The sequence below is a fragment of the Athene cunicularia genome (genome assembly GCF_003259725.1).
Source record: "Athene cunicularia isolate RWA chromosome Z unlocalized genomic scaffold, athCun1 chrZ_part2, whole genome shotgun sequence".
NCBI lineage: Eukaryota > Metazoa > Chordata > Aves > Strigiformes > Strigidae > Athene > Athene cunicularia.
The window spans coordinates 674,211-681,153 of NW_020799143.1; positions in this window are offsets into that span (position 1 = coordinate 674,211).

Consider the following 6,943-nt stretch of genomic DNA (forward strand, 5'->3'; position numbering starts at 1 on the left):
GTGGTCTCCAGTCCCGGCAGGGCTTAAAGCACCACAATGTGTCCTCCAGGAATGGAGTTCTCCAGCATGGGCCACCTGTGGGGCCACAGGTTCTGCCAGAAGACCTGCTCCAGCATGAGCACTCCACAGGGTCACAGATTCCTTCAGAGCTCATCCACCTGCTCTGGCATGCAGTCCTCCACAGACTGCAGGGTGGATATCTGCTCCACCACGGGCCTCCATGGGCTGCAAGAGGACAGTCTGCATCATCACGGTCTTCACCACAGCCTGCAGGGGAATCTCTGCTCTGACACGTGGGGTACGTCCTCCCCTCTTTCTTCACAGACCTTAGTGCCTGAAGAGTTGTTTCTCTCACATATCCTCACTCCTTTCCCATCTGCAGTTGTGCATCAGTTTTTTCCTCTTCTTAAATATGTTATCACAGAGGCTTTGCTGACTAATGACTCAGCTTTGGCCAGCAGCAGGTCCATCTTGCAGCCAGATTGAACTGGCTCTATCAGACATGGGAGAAGGTTCTGTCATCTTCTCAGAGAAACCATCCCAATAGGCCCTCTGCTACCAAAACTTTGGCAAGTAACCCCAATAGAGCTGTATATGTGTACTTTGAGTATTCATGTGCATACTGGCAATAGATTTCAGTCTTGCTACTGACTGGACCAGCAGGCACAGAGCTGAAGCAGCCTTTACTCTCTTTGGTTACCATTTCCAGCCTGATATTTCTTAAGAGTTCCCATGTGTCACATCCCACTCCGACGAGGGGGACAAGTGACTCAGATTCGCAAATCCCCAATTGGAGCGGACAACAAGTCTCTAAGTTCAAGCATTTATTAACTACCTACAATGCACTAATTGAACACATGATAATTGGCTAAGTACTCCTTAATTTCCTTGCCCTTCAGTTTGTCATCCTAAACAAGAGGTCTTGTTTAGAGCTGCTCAAACTGTATGTACTTGCTACCCAGATGAAATAAGATATTGTTTACCAGGATTTGTAGGCTGCAAAGCCATTTCTCATTGCACATTGCAGGCTCTACAAATAGTTTTCATTGCACCCAGGGCCACTTAGTGCGTATTGTTATCCAGGTAAGTGTTTCTCATCCAACACAAGGACAAATTGGACTCACCAGATAGATCAGCCTGTTCATCAGACTGTTAACAATAACTAGCAAGGAATTTCTAATCAGAAGCTAGAGTACTTGAAGAAGAGAAACATCCTCGGACCTGGAAGCTTGTTAAAATTGTCTTAAATAAGCTTAAGACCCCTGCCCAGTTACAGACCCTTACGCTTAGAGATTGTGCAGAAAGTTGGCAAACCTACTATAAGTTACTAACCAATAAGTGATAGGAGTGATAAGCAGCTAAAAAAATAACCATTATAGAAAATAGGTAATCACATAGTTCAGAGTGTATAAATACTTTGTATTTCTTTGGTGTGGTGTGCTTGATTTGTGGATGCTTTCCACCTAGCACTCTGTGCAGAATAAAGCAGTATCTCATCTTTGGTTTTGAGAGTCTTTATTTCAGGTAACAAGTTTCCTGTTGGAAGAATTAATATTCCTTTACCTCCAAAAGATTTGAGAAGTGAGCTGAAACTAAGATTTTTGGGAAAAGAAATACACCTCATTTTACTATTTAATTGAATAAGTCAAATGAGGAAAAATAATTCCTAGCCATTCAGTATATTGATACAAAAAACTCCAGTATAGAGACATTGCAAAATATCCAAAATAATATAACAAAGGGGAGAGGGAAAGAGATTCTAACTCTTATTTGTTTCAGGAGAACACTGAACTTAAGATGATACAAGCAAACAAAACATAATGAGTAAAGCAGAGCTATCAGTCCACAAGAGGAAAGCAGGCATTAATGAACCTTATCAAAACCAATTGTGTATCACTGGAATGACATTGGCAGGTGGTCCTTCTCAATAATACTACTCATAGAATGTGTGGCAAGTTTTTATTAGTGAAAAACAGTCTTTCACAACTAAAACAAAATTTCTAACACTGCTCTTCCTTCTGAATCTTAAATCAGAAACACTGTTACATAGAAAAAAAGAGAAGATGTCATGTTATTTTAAAAAAGAGCTTCCCCTACCAATGTTGATAGGAGTCACTTAATCAAGGCCTTACTGCTCACAAATTAACTGAGGATTTTTTTTTTTAAATAGTTGAAAACTCTGGTTAAATATAGATATGTGGAATTCTAAATATGTGCTCATTTCTGTTAGCTCTAAAAAGAAAGAAAAATGCAACTAAAATTAAAAAAAAAAAAAAAACAAAACAAAAAACAAAACCCTACTTTGACATAGTCCTTGACAAGTTATTGAAAAGAGACAAGACAGCAAAAGCTAATAGGAAGTTTACCATTTCAGCCATAAGCTTGTTTTGCTGATTAAGGATACCAACTAAACTCGGACACCACTTGCATACTTTACCATCATCCAGATCCACAGTCACTGGGGAGCCCTGATTACAGAGAGGATTTGCAGAGACTGTCTCGGCAAGTGGGAAATCCTATGCAGTGCATCCACCCATAGGTGAGGCTTCCAATGTCACTGTGAGCGGGTCCAGTTTATATACTAAATATCAGCAAGCCAGAATAACTGGCACTTTTGTTTTGAGCAGAAAATTTCTGGTTTCGTTCTCCTGCTGGAGTCCACCCAAAGCCTGGCCAGGGCTCAAGGGAGAAGCTAAGGAAGTGCCTCTGCTTATCTAATTGGATTATGTGCAAGGTCTCACATAAGGCCACAGTGCCAGACAATGGTCTCCATGACCCTGTTATTTTATCCACACACATTCAAGACAGCTACATCTTCCATACCTATTTTGTTAATGATTACATATTGAGTTAGCAGCTTCAACTCAGGGCCTGTCATTCAGGCTTCAGTACTTCTACTTTTTACATCAGAATAGGTGGGGTTTTATAACACAATGGTTATCAGTTATAAACTATACAGGATTCATCTATAGGTCAACTCTGGCTTGGGCTGGTTGTCCAAGTCTTAGCACTTCAAAACTTCATCAAACTTTAAGTGTCATATTATCACAGAACCACAGAATCATAGAATGGTTTGTGTTAGAAAGGACCTTAAAGACCATCTAGTACCAAGCCCCCTGCCATGAGCAGGGACACCTTACACTAGATCAGGTTGCTAAAAGCTCCATCCAAACCAGCCTTGAACACTTCCAGGGTGGGGCATCCACATCTCTGGGCTACTTGTTCCAGTGTCTCACCATGCTCACAGTAAAGAATTTCTTCCTTACATCTAATCTAAATCTACCCTCTTCTAGTTTAAAATTGTTACATGTCATCCTATCAATTACATTCCTTGACAAAGAGTCCGTCCCCATCTTTCCTGTAGTCCCCCTTTAAGTACTGGAAGGCCACTGAAAGGTGTCCCCAGAGCCTTCTCTTCTCTAGGCTGAACAATTCCAACTCTCTCAGACGGTCCTCATAGGAAGATGCTCCAACCCCCTGATCATCCCCATGGCCTCCTCTGGACCCACTTGAGCAAGACCATTTCCTTATGTTGGAGTCCCCTGAGCTGGACACAGTACTTTAGGTGGGGTCTCACAAGAGCAGAGTAGAGGGGGAGAATCACTTCCCTTGACATGTTAACCACACTTCTTTTGATGCAGCCCTGCAAGTGCACGTTGCTGTCTCATATTCAGTTTTCCATCCACTAATATCCACAAGTCCTTCTCCACAAGGCTGCTCTCAATCCACTCATTGCCCACAAGCTGTTCGTGCATCTGGTGTCAGGCCTATAGTTACAGCCATAACTGACATACCTATTAAGAGATAAATCCAGCTGCCCCTAGCACCCCTAATCTCTGAGGATCGCTAGAATACGAGGGGATACATCTCTTACCAAATTTATCCTCACCTAAATGCAACAGGCGGCTGAGCGGCAGGAAGCAGTGAGAAGGCTGCATAACTTCAGGGAGGCTGAGAAGGAGTTAGATATAGCTGGTTCCAAGTGAAGTCTGCTGTGGACCCACAGCCCACAGCCAAAAACTCCCCTTCCAGCACACACAGAAGGGGGTGTGTGTGTGTGTGTGTGTGTGGCAATGATACAGAAGAATGGAAGCTTGTAACAGCAAGGACCTGCAGGAGGAAGAGACACCAAAGCCTGAGGTGTCCTTGCAGAGCCACTTCACTGCTCTGCAGACTGCAAAGGCCTGTCACATCGGGAGAGATGTTGGAGCAGAGTAAAACAGCCTGATTTTCTCCCTCTATAACAACCAGCACATCAAAAAAAAGGTGATGGGTGATAGTAGTAGGCGATTCTCTTCTGAGAAGTATGGAGGTACACATATGCCAACCTGATGCACTTTCTGGAGAGGTGTACTGCTTACTGGGGGCTTGTATCAGTGATGTCACAAGGACACCAAGACTTGTGTCACTGAAAACCGGGATAAAAAATTTTCGACACCAGATAAGCAGACACTTCTTTATTGATGGCCTGACATGTAGGGGAGTGTTCTCACCAACAACACGTACCAGGCACCAGAATCATACACTTTATATAGAACTTATTCATACATAAACATACGATCTCCAAGAAATCATTAACATATTCTCCTCCTATTTCCAATTCTGCACAGTAAAGGTTAGAAATATCTAGAAATGGGTCTGGGGTGTAATGTGAGTAGGTGGTCCATGAGTCGGTGGTCGCGATCTCCCCCTGCCAGAATTACCTTTTGCTTAAGGACACAATTTTCTTGGCAGATACTTGCAAGCTGTTATGGTCACTTCCCTCAGTTGACACTAATCCTGGACCTTGACAACTACTTGCATTCTTCTAGTCCTGTGTATGTATTATAGATCAGTTTACAAACCATCTTGTGTTTTGTTACCTAGGTTCTAACCATTCCTACTAAACCATTATGATCAGTCCCTTCGGCCTTGGTACTGGGCTGTACAGGGGATTTTAGAGTAGCAGTCGGTTGCTAGATTCAAAATACAATGAATGTAAAATAAATTATTTTTACTAAAATATCTCTTAATTCTATACTTATATTAAAATCAAACACAATTTAATTTCAGTTGGTAATAAAATCAGTTACACTTTACAGTCCGCTATTATCCACTGCTGTGTTTCACATGGGCACCAATGCTACAGTCAGGAGCAGCCTGAGGAGTTCAAGAAGAATTACAGAGCCTTGGGAGTGGCAGTAATCCTCCCAGTCAAAAGGAAGATGTTTAGAAGGGGCAGTCAAATCTGGCAAATCAACAATTGGTTACAGGACTGGTGTCACAGCCATGGGTTAGCTACTTTGACCATGGGACTTCCTTGGAGAAACCTGGTCTGCTGGGGGATGATGGAGTCCATCTGACTGGGTAAGAGCATTTTCTGCCATAAGCTTGTGAAGTTGGTGAAGAGGACTTTAAAATAAAGTTGCCAAGGATGGGGAACCTCAATCCATCCCACTCCTACCAGTTTGATGCCAGTGCCAGTGATAGATGCTCAGAGCCTGGAAGGTGATCAGAGGTCATCAGGTGAATACCTGAAGAGCAGCACAAGGGAGTTCCAGTCAGTAAGTCAGGTTCACTGGGGCCCAACTTAAATGCCTCTATTCAAACACGTGTAGCATGGGGACTAAACAAGAGTAGTTGGACACATATGCACACCTGCAGGGCTGTGATCTTATTGGCATTAGAGATGTGGTGGGATCACTCCAGTCACTGGAATGTTGGAATGGAAGGATATAGGCTCTTCAGGAATGACAGAGGAGGGGGACGAGGAGGATGTGTCACCCTTTATGCCAATGACCAGCATGGAGCTCTGCCTAGGTATGAATGAGGATCTGATTGAGAGCTTATATGTCAGAATTAAAGGGAGGGCAGGGTCAGGTGACATTATAGCGGGTTTCTGCTGCAAGCCATCTAACCAGAAAGACAGAGCAGATGAGGCCCTCTATAGACAGATAGGAGCAGCCTTATGTTCACAATCCCTGGCCCACGTGGTGGTTTTCAACCAGCCAAATATCTGTTGGAGGGATGACACATAAGGGCATAAGCAATCAAGGTGGTTCCTGAAATGCATTGATGATAACTTCCTCCTTCAAGTGAGTGGTGCTTTAAGCCCTGCCAGGACTGGAGAGCACGTTGCTGTTGCTGTTACCCCTCCAACACCCTCAGCCAGTCAGGCTGTAGGTAAGGCAAAAACCCCGGGTTAAAATAAGAAGAAATTTAATACAGCAGTGTGATGAACTATCTGAACAACAACAGTGGCAATGATAACAATAATAAACAGCAATAACAGTGAATAAGAGAGAAGATATACACCGAAATACCTCAATGGTCACAGAGCAAACCTGAGGTGTGCTTCCCGCCACCAAAAAGCAACCAAGGAAAGAAAAATAGTTTCCCCCCCTGGACCTGACTACAGCAGGGTATGAATAAGCCGGCTGGAGATCCCTTCCCCCTCTCTCTCTGCTGGGGAAAATTAACCCTATCTTAGGTGAACCAGGACATAATCCACCCCTTTATTCTATACCACCTGCATAATGACCAGCTGCCATTTAGCAGTTAACAAGAACAAAACAATAATTTCCAAAGGCACAGCATAATTCACGGCATGTTCTCACCCAGAATCAAGTCCCCCTGTGGTACACATTGACCTCTCCATTGTCCAGCATCACCCACCAGGTACACCCAGGTCCTTTGGCAAAAGCAATGCTGTGGATGGGTTTGCCTTTACCTTTGCCTGGTGCAGGACTAAACCAGACCATTTTTCCAAATATATTCCTCATGCGCACCACAGGGACTTTATCCCCATCTACAGCACGTGGAGGTTTTAACTGAGCCGGGCCAGCTCAACTATCAGATCCTCTTGTGTTGACTAGCCAGGTGGCCTTTGCTAGATGCATGTCCCAGTCTTTGAAGGTCCCACCTCCCAATGCTTTCAATGTGGTTTTTAACAGTCCATTGTGGC